This window comes from Festucalex cinctus, chromosome 8 (assembly GCF_051991245.1).
Source record: "Festucalex cinctus isolate MCC-2025b chromosome 8, RoL_Fcin_1.0, whole genome shotgun sequence".
Lineage (NCBI taxonomy): Eukaryota > Metazoa > Chordata > Actinopteri > Syngnathiformes > Syngnathidae > Festucalex > Festucalex cinctus.
In genome coordinates, this window is record NC_135418.1 from 17,392,129 (window position 1) to 17,408,145 (window position 16,017).

At 38.3% G+C, this 16,017-nt stretch overlaps 1 protein-coding gene across 1 annotated transcript in view; it reads right to left on the reverse strand.

Moving 5' to 3' along the window:
- The window catches only part of LOC144023478 (retinoic acid receptor gamma-A-like), a 38,558-nt gene extending 28,580 nt beyond the window's left edge, over positions 1 to 9,978 (reverse strand). Inside the window, exon 1 of the mRNA XM_077529004.1 lies at positions 9,914 to 9,978. The gene's annotated coding sequence lies outside the window, so the exon portion shown is untranslated. The remainder of the gene's footprint in view (positions 1 to 9,913) is intronic.
- Between the last annotated feature and the right edge of the window lie 6,039 nt (positions 9,979 to 16,017).

Sequence of the window (16,017 nt, forward strand, 5' to 3'; positions counted from 1 at the left end):
AACTCTTACCACGTGCAAAATATGGGGGAAATAAGCTGTTTTGTTCATTTGTGTTGCTCCGGTTTAATAGATATTACACAGTTGATTTTAATAACTGACCAACATCATAAAGAAGACTTTTTACAATATAAATGACGCAGACTTCGGACGATTTAGCAGCTGCTAAGTTGCTAACGTAAAGTAATAACACTGCAACCCTTGCATCAAACTGCTAACTTCGATGGCATTTTGAGTACACATAAAGGGGAACTAAATCCAAATTCTACAAACTTGTAAACCTTAGGATACTGTGAAAAGGCGCAGGTCCACTGTTTACAAACAGGATACATTCTGAGGCACTACGCAAATACATTTTACAACGGATGCAGTAAGTCGAACACACCCGTTTTCCTATTTTTCACACTTTTTCATAGTTTGGCTGGTCTTGCGGATTATACTCAGGTGCGACTTCTATATAAGCAGGGATTCACTGCACCCAAAATTCCTGTTACTTAATTGTGAGGATGACAGCTAATAGGTTTTGGTTGGATTCGAAACTTCTACTTCTAACTACGGAAAGTATAAGTAGTAGTTATGGCAACTAATATTTGACATATGTTGTTAATTTGCTGCCACCTCTCCTCTCATGGCAACAAAGGTACAGTGTCAAACCAGCTAGCTCGCTAGTTTCGCATACAACATCCACCACAAGGAATTACTATTTACAGCACTAAAAGGCGCAATAACTGACCGGGATTCTACCTTTGACCACAATGAGATGCGAGATTTTAGTTAAGGTAATCCATTTTAAACTAAAAAGAAAACCGTTTCCATGGATAGATGTCAGCCCTGGAAATAATCATATTTCATGAGCATTAATACAGTGCATTGGGTAACATTAGAATGACAAATCAGCAGTTGTCATTACAGTAAAATTCTTTTTGCTGTTTCTTCCCCCACTCTCTCTCACACACAAAGTCAGCGCACTCAATGTTGTTTTTAAAGTCATATTTCCCATATTGACATATTTCTGTAACTACTCGGCTCCGCTGCGGTTTTTCTTCACCGCGAGGGCCAGTTGGGGAGAGTCCCTGCAACTATTTCCACAAAGAACTCGACTGTTTGACGATCAAAGAATGTCAAACTCCGGTAGGACAAAGTGGGCAGTTAGTTTAAAAAAAAATACATGTTTTACATATACACGTGCACAATGCCACATTTACTAAACATTAACATACACATGCCTGTGCATGAGAGAAACACTGGCACATGCAAGCAGAGACATGTAGCCTGCAAAAGTGAATGTACACAGATGTTCCGCACATTTAACCCTTTGGGGGTCAAGGACTTTTTTTTTTCCACTCTAAACTTGGATGAATACAATAATTAATATAGCATGGTTTCTTTGTTCAGCACCACCTGTGCTATTTTTTCTTTTACTATTACATGCTGGTTTGAAAATACGATCATGTAGAGTGAAGCCAAAAGAAACGAATAAAACAGAGTTTCAATTCTAGTGACTTTCAACACAAGAAACTAAATCAATATTGATCAAAGTGTCAAATACTTGCTTTTCCAGGCATTACATAAAACTGAGAGGGTTAATCATGTTCAGGGGCAAATAATCAAGTGGGAAATTCGGGCGGTTCACACAAGCTGAAGCATCATTGAAAGCTGCAATTGACCTTGAAGAATGAAGGAGTAAATATAGGACAGCGAATCCCTCCACAGATGTAGTCGCTGGGTCACTCAGTCAGGTTTACATTGACTCTTTTACAAAATCAAACCCAAAAAGACGAAAAAGTCAAGTATGAAAGCCAGATGTGTAAAAACGTTTGCCATGCAGAGAAAAAAAAGAGTGAAAGTTGAAAAAAAGATGGCAAAAGAGAGCATGAGGAACACGGGAAGGAGTTCCAAGCATCTGGCTGGCCATGTGTAAGAGTGGAGTGCTATTAATTAGAGGCGCATTGGAAAGTGGATTAACAGGAGAAAGAAGGGACTGTGGTGAAACAGCATGGGGCAACAAGAAAGCAGACAGAGTCGTTACCGAAAGCAAACATAAAAATAAAGCAACGCTTTTATTTCTGCTAATAAACTATGAAATAAAGCGCGACCGAGCCAAGGAATGGTTTCTTTCTCTCTAATGAGTAACACCCTCCGCCCCCACGTTCTGCCTCCAGGGGGAAATACACCTTGGGTAGGGCAACAAAAGTGGTGCTGTGTCTCCGGGCCTCCGGGCCCTCAATGCTGCTTTTATGAGCGCACGGCTGGGTCAGGTCAGACTGGGTCACCTGGTCCCGGTCCTGCTGACACACACGCACACTTATAGGCGCAAACCGGTGCTGCCTTTTCCCAGACAATGGGGATTAAAAACAGCTTTAGTGTAAAAACGATGAATGGGGCTTTCCGTCTGAGTGTCTTTTCCAACAAGTTGCTACATAAGTTACCATCAGTTCTGCTTATTTTCACTCCGTTTCCACATCTAAACAGTTGAAATGACATAAACTTTTTCAATCACATGTTCCGCTGTTTGTGAGGCGAGTCATCTGGATCTAGTTATCCTTTGTAAATGTGACTGGATTTTATAGTTTTTCCAAATCAGCTTGTGGTTACAGTTATGAAACACACTCGGTCATTACTGAGAGTCACACTGGTAACGTGTCCCAACCACTGTTTCATGTTGATTTCATTAATGTCCACTTCCACGGAAGAATCCCCAAACAACTTGAAGCGCATTGTTGGTCAAAAGACTGAAAAACAAAACACATTTAAGTTTGCTGCTTTTCATTTGTCTGGCACAAGCTTTTGACCAAAGCAAGCGCTCATGGCAATTTCGAGTTTAGTATCTTGGCCACTTTGACACGCAGACAGGAGTCGTCAACGCTTCAGCTGCCAACCCGTTAAGAGCTCATTTGCGGACATAGAAGATGACTGGCACTGTTATGAGCCTTGGTTAGCTAAGTTAAAAGTAACTTCTTGACTTGCTGTGATGATTTACACACAGTGATAAACATTTAAACACATGGTCCGAAAACAAAGATGCATTTGCCAATTCATGAACGTACTGCACACAAACACAACAGATCTGTGTTACAACATCACATCTTGTAATAAACATTGTTTGATCATGTTAGTGTGCTGCAAGTTTGTACAAAGACGACTCACAAAACAATATGTGAGGCGTTCGCACTCTTCAAGCAAACACTGTAGGGCAGTTCTGTTAAGTTTAGCACACAATATTTACGGTTTCCATGGTCAGTACTCGTGAATTGTCCCAAAATAACTTATGAACCATTTCGTGGCACCCTCCATTTTGGTTCCAACCGCAGTCGTACAGTGGAAATAGACAAACACAATTGTCACTTCTGTGTGACAAGTATGGAAAGGAAAGAATACAAAATGCACATTTTCTGAAAATCTCTCTCCTTGTAATTTACACCATGCAACATTAATTAAGAACATTAAACGTTTAATGTCCTCCTTTGATTACTGTGTCACGCTACAAACTGTACAATGACGAGTAGAACTAACTTTCCAACTTAGTGTAAAAGCGGGTTTTCGACTGCTGCAAGCAATTAGGGTAACACCACGGCATGGATATTAACGTAAATACACTTTAAAAAGCTATAAACAAATCTTCAATAAATATTGTGTGAGCTACTTTTTCTAGACAGACAGTGATGGAAACTTCAGTGTGGCTGCCCAGACCATTCAAAACTCTTCCCTTAAAAAAAAATCTACATCACTGGCCACTTATAAAAAATAAATAAATAAATAAATAAATAAAAATAATGTAAAAAAATTACCTGCTCATCAAGACCCCCTAAAAACCATTTCTCATTTTTATGCCAAACCACGTAAACGTCCCTGTTCTGTATAGTACAAACTTGAGCTTATTCTAATCTTCCAATTACTGAGGCTGCTTTTGAAAGCACATAGATCTTGTATGTAAACACTGTTGAAAAGCATGATATCCTAACAACATTAGTCTCATAAGCCAAACCAACACAGTTTAAGATGGACGTAAAGATAGACGCGCTTCATAACCACATGATCTGAGCAATTTGTATATCACCACTAGTGCTGCCCCCTTTACGCCGCACTAGTGTTAATTTGATCAGGCATTTTTAAATTTAGATTGTTTTAGTCCAGTCTCAATCACTCGTTAGTTTTTATCATAGTCAATCAACCTCATCCCAATTTTATATCGTCAACTTTGAGTCGACTATAAATCTGGCATTTTAGACTTGATTTTACACGTCTACTTTTAGTCAACAAAAACTGTCAACGTTTTACTCTAGTTTTTGTCATGGCAGTCATTTTAAACCTGTATATTTTTTTTTTGTCAGCAGATAATGTTGAACATTATGGATCTAAAACTATTTCACGTAAAATTTTCTGATGAAAAACAACCATGCACAATTAAAGTATATCAAAAAGTGGATTTGAAAGGGGGTGTGTCACTGTGTGTCACATGACAGCGTCCGTGTGACAGATTAGCAGAGACAGGATTTTACAAAATCATATAATATTCGGGGGCGGCACGGTGGAGGGGTTAGCACGTCCGCCTCCCAGTACTGAGGACTCGGGTTCGAGTCCAGGCTCCGGCCTTCCTGGGTGGAGTTTGCATGTTCTCTCCGTGCCTGCGTGGGTCTTCTCCGGGTACTCCGGTCTCCTCCCACATTCCAAAGACATGCATGGCAGGTTAATTGGGTGCTCCGAACGGATGGATGGATATAATGTTCGTCTCGTCTGCTCATGAACTAAAATTAGTTTTAGTACAGTTTTTATTAAGTGAAGTACATTTATCTTGTCTTCATTAGTCGACAAAAATACACACTGATTTAGAGTCCCAGTTATCGTTTATTAATGTGATTTTTAGTCTTGTCTTGTCTAGGTTTTGTCCGGTGAAAAATGCGTGTTGACGTATAATAATAATAATGATATTTTTTTAGTTTTTGTTAACGAAATTAATACTACGCCGTACACATTTTCAACATTGGAAAATTGCCATGAAATGCAAAAATGTAATTCCCTACAACACAATCAATACATGAAGTTTTTCAATGACGATGTCAATTTGGATGCCTGCTCTTCTCGATACCGAATACATCCAAATTGCCACAGCTAGTTAGCTAACACATAGCTAATAGTTGTCATTTTTCTAAGCTTCTTCTACAGCTAAACGTTGCAATTCTTTTGACACATGCATCCACTCATCCATGTTTTTTACCCCATTTAGTACACATAAACCAATTCCATGTGACTTTGGTTGATGTCGCCAAACGGTGTAAATGGCGGAACACAGACGTGATGCTTGGATGGCCTCCAGTGGTTACAAAGTAGAGCCAGTGGGGACAAATTGTCTGCTTCACACTGTACAATGGTGTCCTTTATGTCGTTTGATCATGTGGTTGATTATCACTCAATGTTAGCATATCTTATGGATTTCATGGTGATGTGACACCCTCCTTAAAAGTGTCTTATCTACGTCTCAATGTGTGAGACTTGAAGTTGAGAAACACACTCAACTGAACACCTCACTATTTCTGTTTGTAGACCTTCAAATTGTTGGTATTTACCAAAGTGACGTAGTATGTTGAAAGGCAAAGTGTTTGGTTCTTTTGTGCTTTATCAGCTGCAGACTATTTTCCCACGGTGACACCAATCAATGCAACAACAGTGACATTTAATTTTCAATTGAATTATAATCATGGAAATTAATGTTAATAATCATAAAAACACCTTGCTTCTTCAGGTTATTATTTATTTGAAATGTCTGGTATAACTAAAGCTACCTTTTATTGGACAAAGATAATGATAACAAAAATAACTCGGAAAAAATTAACAAGGGCTGATATCTAGCTATTTCTATGGTTTTTATTATTTTCCATGGTTTTCCAGTGCACTGCCTTTCTGTCTGTTGGTCACATGATACGCCTTTAAACGGGTATTAGAACGAGCAAGAAATTGACGGTTGAATTGTTTCTGTGCCTGTCGATACTACATGGCGTATTTGATTTATGTCAGATTCAAGCCACATGTTAATTAGTCCAGGACCACTTTTTTAATGGAAGAAAAATTCTACTTCAACCACAGATGGAACTGCAACAGACCAATAAAAAATAAAAATGTGATGGAAAAAATATTAAAACAAAGGAAATAAACTGTCAACACACCAACCACATCCACAATCATATCTGCCATATTTTAAAATATGGGGTGGGAGATAAGATTGCGAACAGGACCACAAAAGACACGAATGGCGCTTTCTCACTACAGGCGAGCCACTCAGTTCATTATGGTTATAATCTCAATTGACACGATTTCTATTGGCAAAAGCAAGCACAACAGTGCCGTTACCAATATAGATGGGCAGTGTCAGAAATTCTGCAGATTTTGAAAAATATACGATTTTTCTTTTAATTTTTATTTTTGTTGGGTTTTTTTCCCACTTTCTCTTGTTTTTCGTGGAAAACACAAATTGGAGATTTCTCAGTTTGTTTGTTTGTTTGTTTAATTTAAGAATTTGGTCATCAATTAACCAGCCTCTTGGTCAAAGTCAATTCTCAAATCAACTTTATTTATAAAGCACTTTAAAACAAGCATTTCTGTATACAAAGTGCTGTACATGAAACAGGAATTGGACTACTTTGGGGTGGAAAACTATTTAGTTCAAACCAAGGTGAGAATTTCAGCTCCAAACATTGCAATTATAGTTTCCCAAAAACTTTAGACATGTCCAGTGTGACGATGAGGAATGTGTCAATGTGATAATTAATTGATCATTTGAAGTATTTGGCGTGTCAAATTGACACTAAATATGCTGTTGTTACACTTCATTTGTTTCAAATTTGCTGTTACCCTGGCAAGGATTTTGATAAATGAGCTCCACATTTATATATATAAAAAAAAGAACACTGAATGCCACATAAATCAAGCACTCTTCACAAAAACAGGAGTACTTGGATCTTGGAATTACACAGTGCAAATAGGGATGATGTGGATTGACCGTGATGTTTTACAAAACACACAATGTTGTCATTATGTGGAGTCAAGCCTGTGGGCTGCTCAAGGTCTCGAGGTCGATGCCGGGGTCAGCTTCTGTAGCTCCAGGCCTCGTAGTCCGGCCATGGGTCAGGCCTAATTGAGGCATTTGGTAGGCAGCTTTTCATTTAGTATTTAAGTGAAAAGTGAGTCTAAACTCCCCGGAACCCCCCCACACACGCTCACGCGCAGTCCGCGGCTCCAGATCGAAGATTAGAAGTGTGTTGTGTTGGACTTGCTGAGCACAGAACATCCTCAGGCCACAATTGAACACACATTGTGAGCTCCTTTCAATGCACTGGCACACACAAAAAAGCAGCAATTCAAGTGACTTCCAAATCTCTGAAGCCAATTAGGCATGCATGACTCTCACAATATCTCGCTAAATAATTCCATGGACAATGTGTAATACTGTGGAGAAGAAGAAAACATTTGCTGGGTTGTGGACGCTAAAGTCTGAAGTTTCTGCTTATTGAACAATAACAAACAAGAGCATTGCTGACAAAAAAAATTGACATTTTTGTGGAGAAAAGGATTGAGAATAAAAACTAAACGTTAGCCAGACACATGAGACCTAAAGTCGTCTTAGCCTACGGGGTCATTCTTGAAAATTGTAGACAACAAAGATGAGATTGCAACGGGTTTAAATAATGACATCCAGCACACCCAAATCAATTTGCGCAGACACCAATAAACAATGTGAGGAGTTTCCATGCTACAGGATATAACCACCAACAGATGCATCCAACTTCACATCATAGAGCTCTGAGTTGAGTTGCCCATATGGACCAGTTTACAGTTCAGTCGAAAATGGCAGATTGGGAATGAGATCGGCAAGCTGAGCAGACATGAAATACATTATATATATATATATATATATATATATATATATATATATATAGCAGGGGACCTCGATATAGGTGGACTTTTTTTCTAGCTGTAGACACGCTAGCAAACCTGTAAGCACAGGTATGCTCCCATGTGACACATCTAAACCAATTAAACTGAGTGAGTGCATGCGAGGCACACGTGGTGAAGCAGGGACAGGTAGTGTGCTTATCAGTTGTGAGTTATTTTTGTGATCGCTCAATAAATCGATACGGCAATATATCATTGTGGGCCTCTTTACAATAAATGTATTGATATGGCGGCATCAGAATTGATATTGTAGTTTTTCTGGTCCATTAAAACTGCTCCTCATTTCGACAAGACATGACACTTGTGGTAAACCGGAAGCACTGCAAATAGTATTTACTATTATTATATTTTTGCCATTCAACAAGCACAATAAAAATATTTGGGTATGCATAGTACTGTTTTTATAAAAAAAAAAAAAAAAAGTTAAGTCACGTAGAATATCAGGATACGTATCGCCTTATATATGTATCGCAATATGCACATCGTACGTATCCGCGTATCGTGATACACATTGTATCGTGAGGATGTTGGCAATAACCAGCCTTACAAAATGACCAACCCACGAAAAAAAAAAAACATCCACCAAGCATAATAAAAATATTAATTGGGTATGCATATTACTGTTTTTATAAAAGTTATGTAAAATCATGTAACCAAGCATAATAAAAATATTATTTGGGTACGCATATTACTGTTTTTATAAAAAATTATGTAAAGTCATGTAGTATATCGGAATACGTGCCGCCTTGAAAACCATGTATCGCAATACGTATCGTATGGACGTACATGTCCCTGTTTTGTCATCCACATTGGCTGTTGCCAATACCCAGCCTTACGAAACGACCAACCCTCATAAAAAGGTGGGGGGAGGGTTCGGGGATTTAGTGCATAGTGTGTAACAGAAAAACTGGCACATATAGGGCGAAATAAATGGCACCACTGTCTTCAGTGCGAAAAACTGATGTGGAAAATATTTGTTATTCCTTTTTTATTTTTTTACTGCACACCAGTGTAATAATTCTATACATCTGTGTGTGTGTTTTTTTTTAAGAGTTGGTGGCAGCAAATTATATGTGACTGAATTATGATCCATACTTTTCCCTGAATTAAACCGCTAACTTTTAATTGCTATTGTGAGTCAGTCGTCAGCGTGTCCCGAGTGTTTACTCATAACTTTTTATGCCCCCATCAACATGATGAACTGATTATATGACGTAAATAATAAAGAGGCATGGCAGGACTGCTCAACAGTATAGTGTCAGGGGGCCGGCCTGAATATCTTGAGTGAAGTGGGGAGAAGGCACTTATTAGCAACTTACTCTTACTCATCAATCATGCAGTATTTATAGAGTGCAGGCAGCGTTGAGGACATCATGACAAAAAAACAAACAACACAATGCAAATTGGAAGAGATTGGACAGATCTCGTGGTATCCACAACAGACTATTTGGATTTATAACTTTCAGGATGTCGATGAGAGACCAAATGTGTACATAGTTAAGAGATCTACTTGGCTATTGTTATGGTAGTGGGGTGATCCATCAGCCAACTTTGTCTGCTGCTGCACGATCTCACCTGGCTGACCACATCAAAACATACAATGCTGCTTTCTATTGCCATTCTTTAAAAGTTTGTAAAATAATAGCATCTATTTTAAAGACGATCTTTCAGCATCAATGAATCCGAGTGGTCGCACATGTGCATCCATCACCAGAGCAAACCGGGACGCTCAAACAGCCATGTCAGCGTCCCGATCAGCTTTCATTCCCCCCCCTCCTTCAACGTTTCTTCTCTTTGCCCTGTTTTCAATTAAAGCCAACCTCTGCACTCGTGCTGTCCCGACAACACACAAACAGACAGAACGAGACATCTCACTCGTGCTCTGACATGTCCGTCTTTTCATACGCACACTCACGTTTGAAAGGAAAATTCAGATCAAGCCCAAAACAAGACTACAAGTCAAACTTACCAGATGTCTGATGGGAGTACGACACCGTCTGCCTTCTTTTTTTTTGTTTTTTGTTTTTTGCAAGGATATAAAGTCAGAGAAGTGTATGAGCGGAGCTCGAAGTCAAACTTGTGAAGTTTCTCTCACGGCGACGACTGACTTGAGCCTGTTGCATTCCGCCTCCGTCTCCTTTTCCCCGTCTCTCCCTCTCTCTCTTGAAGTCATAGTGCGCTTTGATTCACAAACCCTGCCTCTGTCACGTGATCCAAAACCTCAACTATACAGTGCATTTTTTTGCCGGCCACAGAATGCCCGTAGGAAGGGAGAATGGGGTCCACAAGGCTTAGGTTTCATTGTGCTGCCCACCCCCTCCTATTTTTTTTTTAATAGCCTTTGTCTTGTAGCACGTTTCACTTTTTACCTTTACGCTGTGTCGTCAGAAAACACTCGTTTATTGAGTTTTGCCTCTAGCTCTTTGTCCAAATATAGTCCACAGCTGACACACACTAATGAAACAGTCGTTAGCTAACAGACATACACTAACGCGAATGCCAAACAGGGCTGCACACCTTTGGGGGTATCAGTATCAGCCCATGGCCCATTGCACCATGTTTACAATGCCTTGACTTAAAACTTGTGGCCAACCAATGTGGGAGTCCAAAGGGGGCCCAGAAACATTCATGAGACACATGAGGCATGATTGAGGCGAAATACGACTGATTTGTTTTCATGTTTTTGCAGTTGTAGTGATTTGCATACAATGACCTTCTTCATTTAATATAGTCAATTGTATTCATATTCGGTCTACATTAGTCATCCATTTTGTTTTCCGCGTTTACCATTTTTACACTTTAGCTGACTGGGATGAGAGATGGGTCAACTGAAGATGACACTACAGTTGCTCAGGGCTCAGGCAACGGCAAATCACAGCTCACCTGTATTCTGAAACGGGCTCAGGCAACAACCAATCACAGCCCGTTTTCGAAGCTGGGCTGTCATTGGTTGTTACCTGAGATCTGAGCAACTGTGATGTCATTTTGACTCGACAGTAAGTGGTAAAATGGCTACCTTCTGATATTGATTTAAAAACTGATGGATTTTGCTCATTAACTCATATTCCATGAATACAATATTAACCAAATACCGCTAGTGGGGCTGCATAGAACATATTGTCACCCCAAAAATAGTGTTGACTTTAATCTAACATGCATGCTATTTGAATGTGGGAGGACACTTGAGTACACCAAGAAAACGGATAGCAAAGGAAGAACAGAAACATTCCACAAAGAGATGAGATTCGAACCCAGAACCTTGCCAGTGGAGCAGCCACAGCCATTAAAAGGGGAAGTAGAGTCAAAAAATGTCTTTTTTACCCCACTACCTTAAACATGGCATTCTGATTAATATTCACGGCTCAGCTTCAGAAAACAGGTGAGCCGTGATTGGTCATTACCCGAGCCCTCAGTGACTGTGATCTAATTTTCGATCGACAGTATGTGTCAAAATGGCTGCCCATGAAATGGATAAAAACAGGTGGATTTTACTCTTTTACTCGTGTTCCACATACGCAATATTAATCAGAATACTGTAACATATTGTAAAGAAAATTTGGGTTGACCTCCTCTTGAGACAACACTTCTAAAATCGTATTGTGTATTTAGTTAGCAATGTAAACCTATGTTAATTTCATTGTTATTTCACATTTAAAAAATGATTCACAGTTTATAATGTGTAAGCACTTGATTTATTTGAACCTCGTTTGGGCGATCAGCTTTCATCTTCATTGTCTTTTTTTTCTTTTTTTTACTGTCAAGTGAATGAGGGAGATGTGTTCTATTGTGGGAATGTCAAAAAAGACAGTTCTCACAATTTAACAGCTATTACTAAAAAATAATAACATAACCTCTCAGTAAGTTTTCATTGGTTGTTTGGCTCAGGTGGACTGCCTGGTTACATGGCTATTTATTGTGAATTCCTTTTGTTATAATTTCTCACACCTTAACACAAATTCAAACGCTTTCAAATCATGAAAACCCCAACCCCATTTTCATGAATTTCAAACACTTGTGGGAATCCTGCTTTGTACCACATTAGCATAAAATATTCATATGAATGCCAATCCAGTGAGACTTTCATATGACAAAGAGCATAGGAAATTGGGGAACTAATCCACATGTAGTCACAAATTATATTTATAGCAAGAATTTGCAATCTATTGAATATTTAGCATATAATTGCATATGACTCCATTGAACTGCAAAAAGCAAACTATCATGAGCTCTTTTCCATCTAGCCAAACCTCTCTTAACGTTATTTTTTTTTCTTTCTAAGTCTACTCTTCTTGTGCTACTGGAGTTTCCAAAGAGGATCAAACCAGTTAGTGCCCGGTCAGGAATCATTAAATGCAGCCCCATGATGAGATCAAAACTGAGCAGTCGGCCCCTCAGGGTTCCAGCTACCTGCTTCTTCATGTCACAGACAAAAGCGTCTACTACAGTCTGACTAAATGGTCACAGCTTGGCCACTCCAACCACTGCCGGCCCATAAAATACAATCAAGGGGGTAATGTACTGTATGCTCTTTTCTTTTCTGTTCTTTAGAAATATGTTATCACAATATCTGTAAAGCTTGTATTAGATAATGATGCACAAAACACTTGAACCAAATTGTCCAAGAATTTTCTGTTTAATGCAAATAGACAGACAGCGATACGTATCTGGATTTGATTGACGCTCCCATCTGAGAATGTGATGTGTAACCTCCAGGCCAACTTGCGTACCTGTAGTCCACACGGATTTTCATGGAGGTCCAAGTCTCTTTGTGTTTCAGCCCAGTGGTGGTACATGGATGACATCCTGGAAAATTTTGGATGAGATAGTTGTTTTTTGGGAAGAGTCAGTCGTCGATGTTCCCTGACAAACAAAAAACCTGCATCGGAGCTTTTTGGCATATTGCACAAGAACCTACACTTCTTCCATCCTTTAAATTCAGCTTCCTTTTAGACATCATTACTGTTGTATTCCTTTGACAAATTTCACTACTTTTATACTTGAATGGGTTTATGCTTGGGGCAATAACAAAGCAAATAACAAGCAAATAACCAAATTACTTAATCAATTTCATTCAGTCTAGTTTTGTGGCGGCAGATTTATTGGTGACACGTGAAACTAATTGATTTCAATAATCTAGAACACTTTTTTTTTAAGTGTCCTGAAAAATTTTATTATATAGTATTTGTTTGTTACGAATTAAAAAAAAAAACCATGCTTTCCATCCAAATGTAAGGTCTTTTCAAATGTAGTGTGCTTTATCCTTTTCACAGATTTCAATATCATTCACAAGTTTCAGAAAATCCATGATTGCAAACAACCTCCATTGTCCACAAATCACGTCTGTTTGATAAGGCCACCTTCATTCACAACGTGCAGTACGTGCGGTGGGTGTGTCCGAATTCTGCATGGGAGAATCGACGTAAATGAAACGGGCATAAGAAAGAGACTCTTCAAAAAAAAAAAAAAAAAAAAAAAGGACTTATATGCGAAGGGGAGAATCGGGCCCAAAATGCTTTTTCTCATCTATCACTGACACAAAGTTGGCCATCACTTAACTATAGCAAACCATCAGGAATTCAGTCATGTGGTCCTGTCATATTCACTGCTGACATAAATTTAAGCCATGTGTGGAGAAATGAATATGTGGCAGGTTTAAACGCAGGCTCAAACGACGACCTCAACCCACACCACAAAGAAAATGGAGCAACAATCAAAAAGGGGCAGAGGGCAATGCCCCATTGGATGCAGCTGATGGTGCTGTTTTTATTACTTTACAATATGCATTTCATATTTAATACAGAGCAATCATTTAACAATGCAATTATGTGAATGACTACATTTCTATCATTTGCCTAATAGTGCTGACTGACATCGCTAGACAGTTTTTCTTTTGGGTTCATGTTTTGTGTACAGAAAGCAACATTGTCAAAAAACAAAAGCATATAATTAATTTGTACACTAGAACTTTGGGGTCTTATTTAAAAATTTCACTCGTCTTTTGAATAACCTTATGTGGGCAATGTGCTGTTTTTTGTTTTGTTGTTGTTGTTTTTGCAGCAATAGAGATGAAAGAAAAAAAACATACATAGGTACACCCCTCATTAAGACTAAGCCAATATGACCACAAAAAAAAAAGAATAAAAGGGGAGGAAATAAACTCCATTGTGATAAAAAATAAAAATAAAAATAACAGATAAATTCATAAATAGGACTATTGTTCTTATATAGCGTGTTCATCTACACCAATATTGAATAAGCCAGTGCATATAAAGTACAAGTACATACTTTATGTATTAAGTATTTTTAAAAGTCAGTGTAGGCCTATATATAACAAGTATCTATATTAATACTTGTACATATTAGGCCTTTTGGGTCAAATACACGAGGCCTAAATAGGCCTTTATGAAGGCCTATAGGCCTACCTGAGTAAAAATTAAATAGTTAAATGAGTAAATAAGTGAACTGGTAAAATTGATCAGTTAAACGCTAAACTAAATAGTTAAATCTCGAGCCTCCCGTTAAAAATAAGTCTTTGCGCCGATGCCCTAATGCACCACTCTCACTTTGCTTATCAAATGCACCGTAACAAAGGAATTCAAAGAGGAACAAATATTTAAACGCAAACAAAATACAATATTGCACACAGGCAGCTTTTTCTCACTCTCGTTTACACAGCACAAGATGCTGGTGTGCGAGATGAAGGCTGTAGAGGTGCATATTCTTTTATCTAGACGGTCTATATGTGATGTATTGTTTAAAAAGGGGGGGGAAATCTATTGTTCTGTGACATCACTTGTAGTATATAGTGCAGAACTGGGAGCATGTGCCATGCATATGACAACCGATGATTGAGCGGTGATGGAAGCAGTTTGGTTGCGCTTGAAATAATGACGGACCGGCCAAATTTACTGATGTGCTCAACTTTGGAATTTTTTTGCATTTATTTCCTAGCCCTTTCACATAACTAAATTAGCATTTTGTATCATTTCTTATGGCTATATGGATGTTGGAATTTTGTTTTGTCCAATCAGGTTTCAGCCTCTATGTGCACACAAGTCAATCTAATCTGCCAAGAGCCTTTAGAATCCGTAAAGCTGGCCCATGTAACTTAATTACTGTATTAGCAATGGAGCTATTTCTTTAACCAATCAGATTTCAAATTTTTCCTAACTGGGGTAACTGGAGCCCGTGAGCTGGCCCTTGTTGATGTCAGCATTTTTCTGTCCTCTGATTGGTTGGTCCGAGTAAAACTTGTTGCAACCAATTATGACTAGCAAAACTTGTCTGTACCAATCTCCAAATATTTATATATTTAGTAAATATAGTCCATGGTGAGTATGATGCATGTTGTTGAAATTGAAATGTGTCATGTTATTAGATGAATATTGATTCTGAGCTGCTCCAGATGATCACAATGGCACAGGTTCATGCCGTTAGAGTTTTTGCATAGTATTGATGGTTTCTATAATGTGAGGTCACGTGATAGGGTGGTATTAAGGCCCAACACTTTTGTATATAGTCAGTAAGAGATAGGACAGAATGTTTCCTATAACAAAGAGTAATATTTACTTAAATTTTTTATTATTTTTTTTCACTCCGAAATTTTAAGTAAATTTTACAAGGAGAGTTTTGAGTACATTTTAGCAGCTTATTAAAGAAAGAAAAAAAAGCTACTCAAGTGTTGAAAACTCATGACCTTCAGCTTGGGAGACAGCCAATCTACCACCTGAGCCATGCCACTCTTGCTGTTTGCCACTATATTGCATTGCTGGTGTGTCCAAAATGAGACCATCAACTGGCCTCTTGAAGTTACAAGAGCCTGACACCCTCAATATACTAACACACACAAGGCAGGAGTGGCATGGCTCAGGTGGTAGAGTGGCTGGGTTTGTTCTTCAACCCTTGAGTAGTTTATATATATATATATATATATATATATATATATATATATATATATATATATATATATATATATATATATGTATACTCAAAACTTCTTTTAAATTTCCTTGGAATTTGTGAGTGAAAAAAAAACAAAACAATTACACTTTTTTTTAATATTGTTTTTAATAT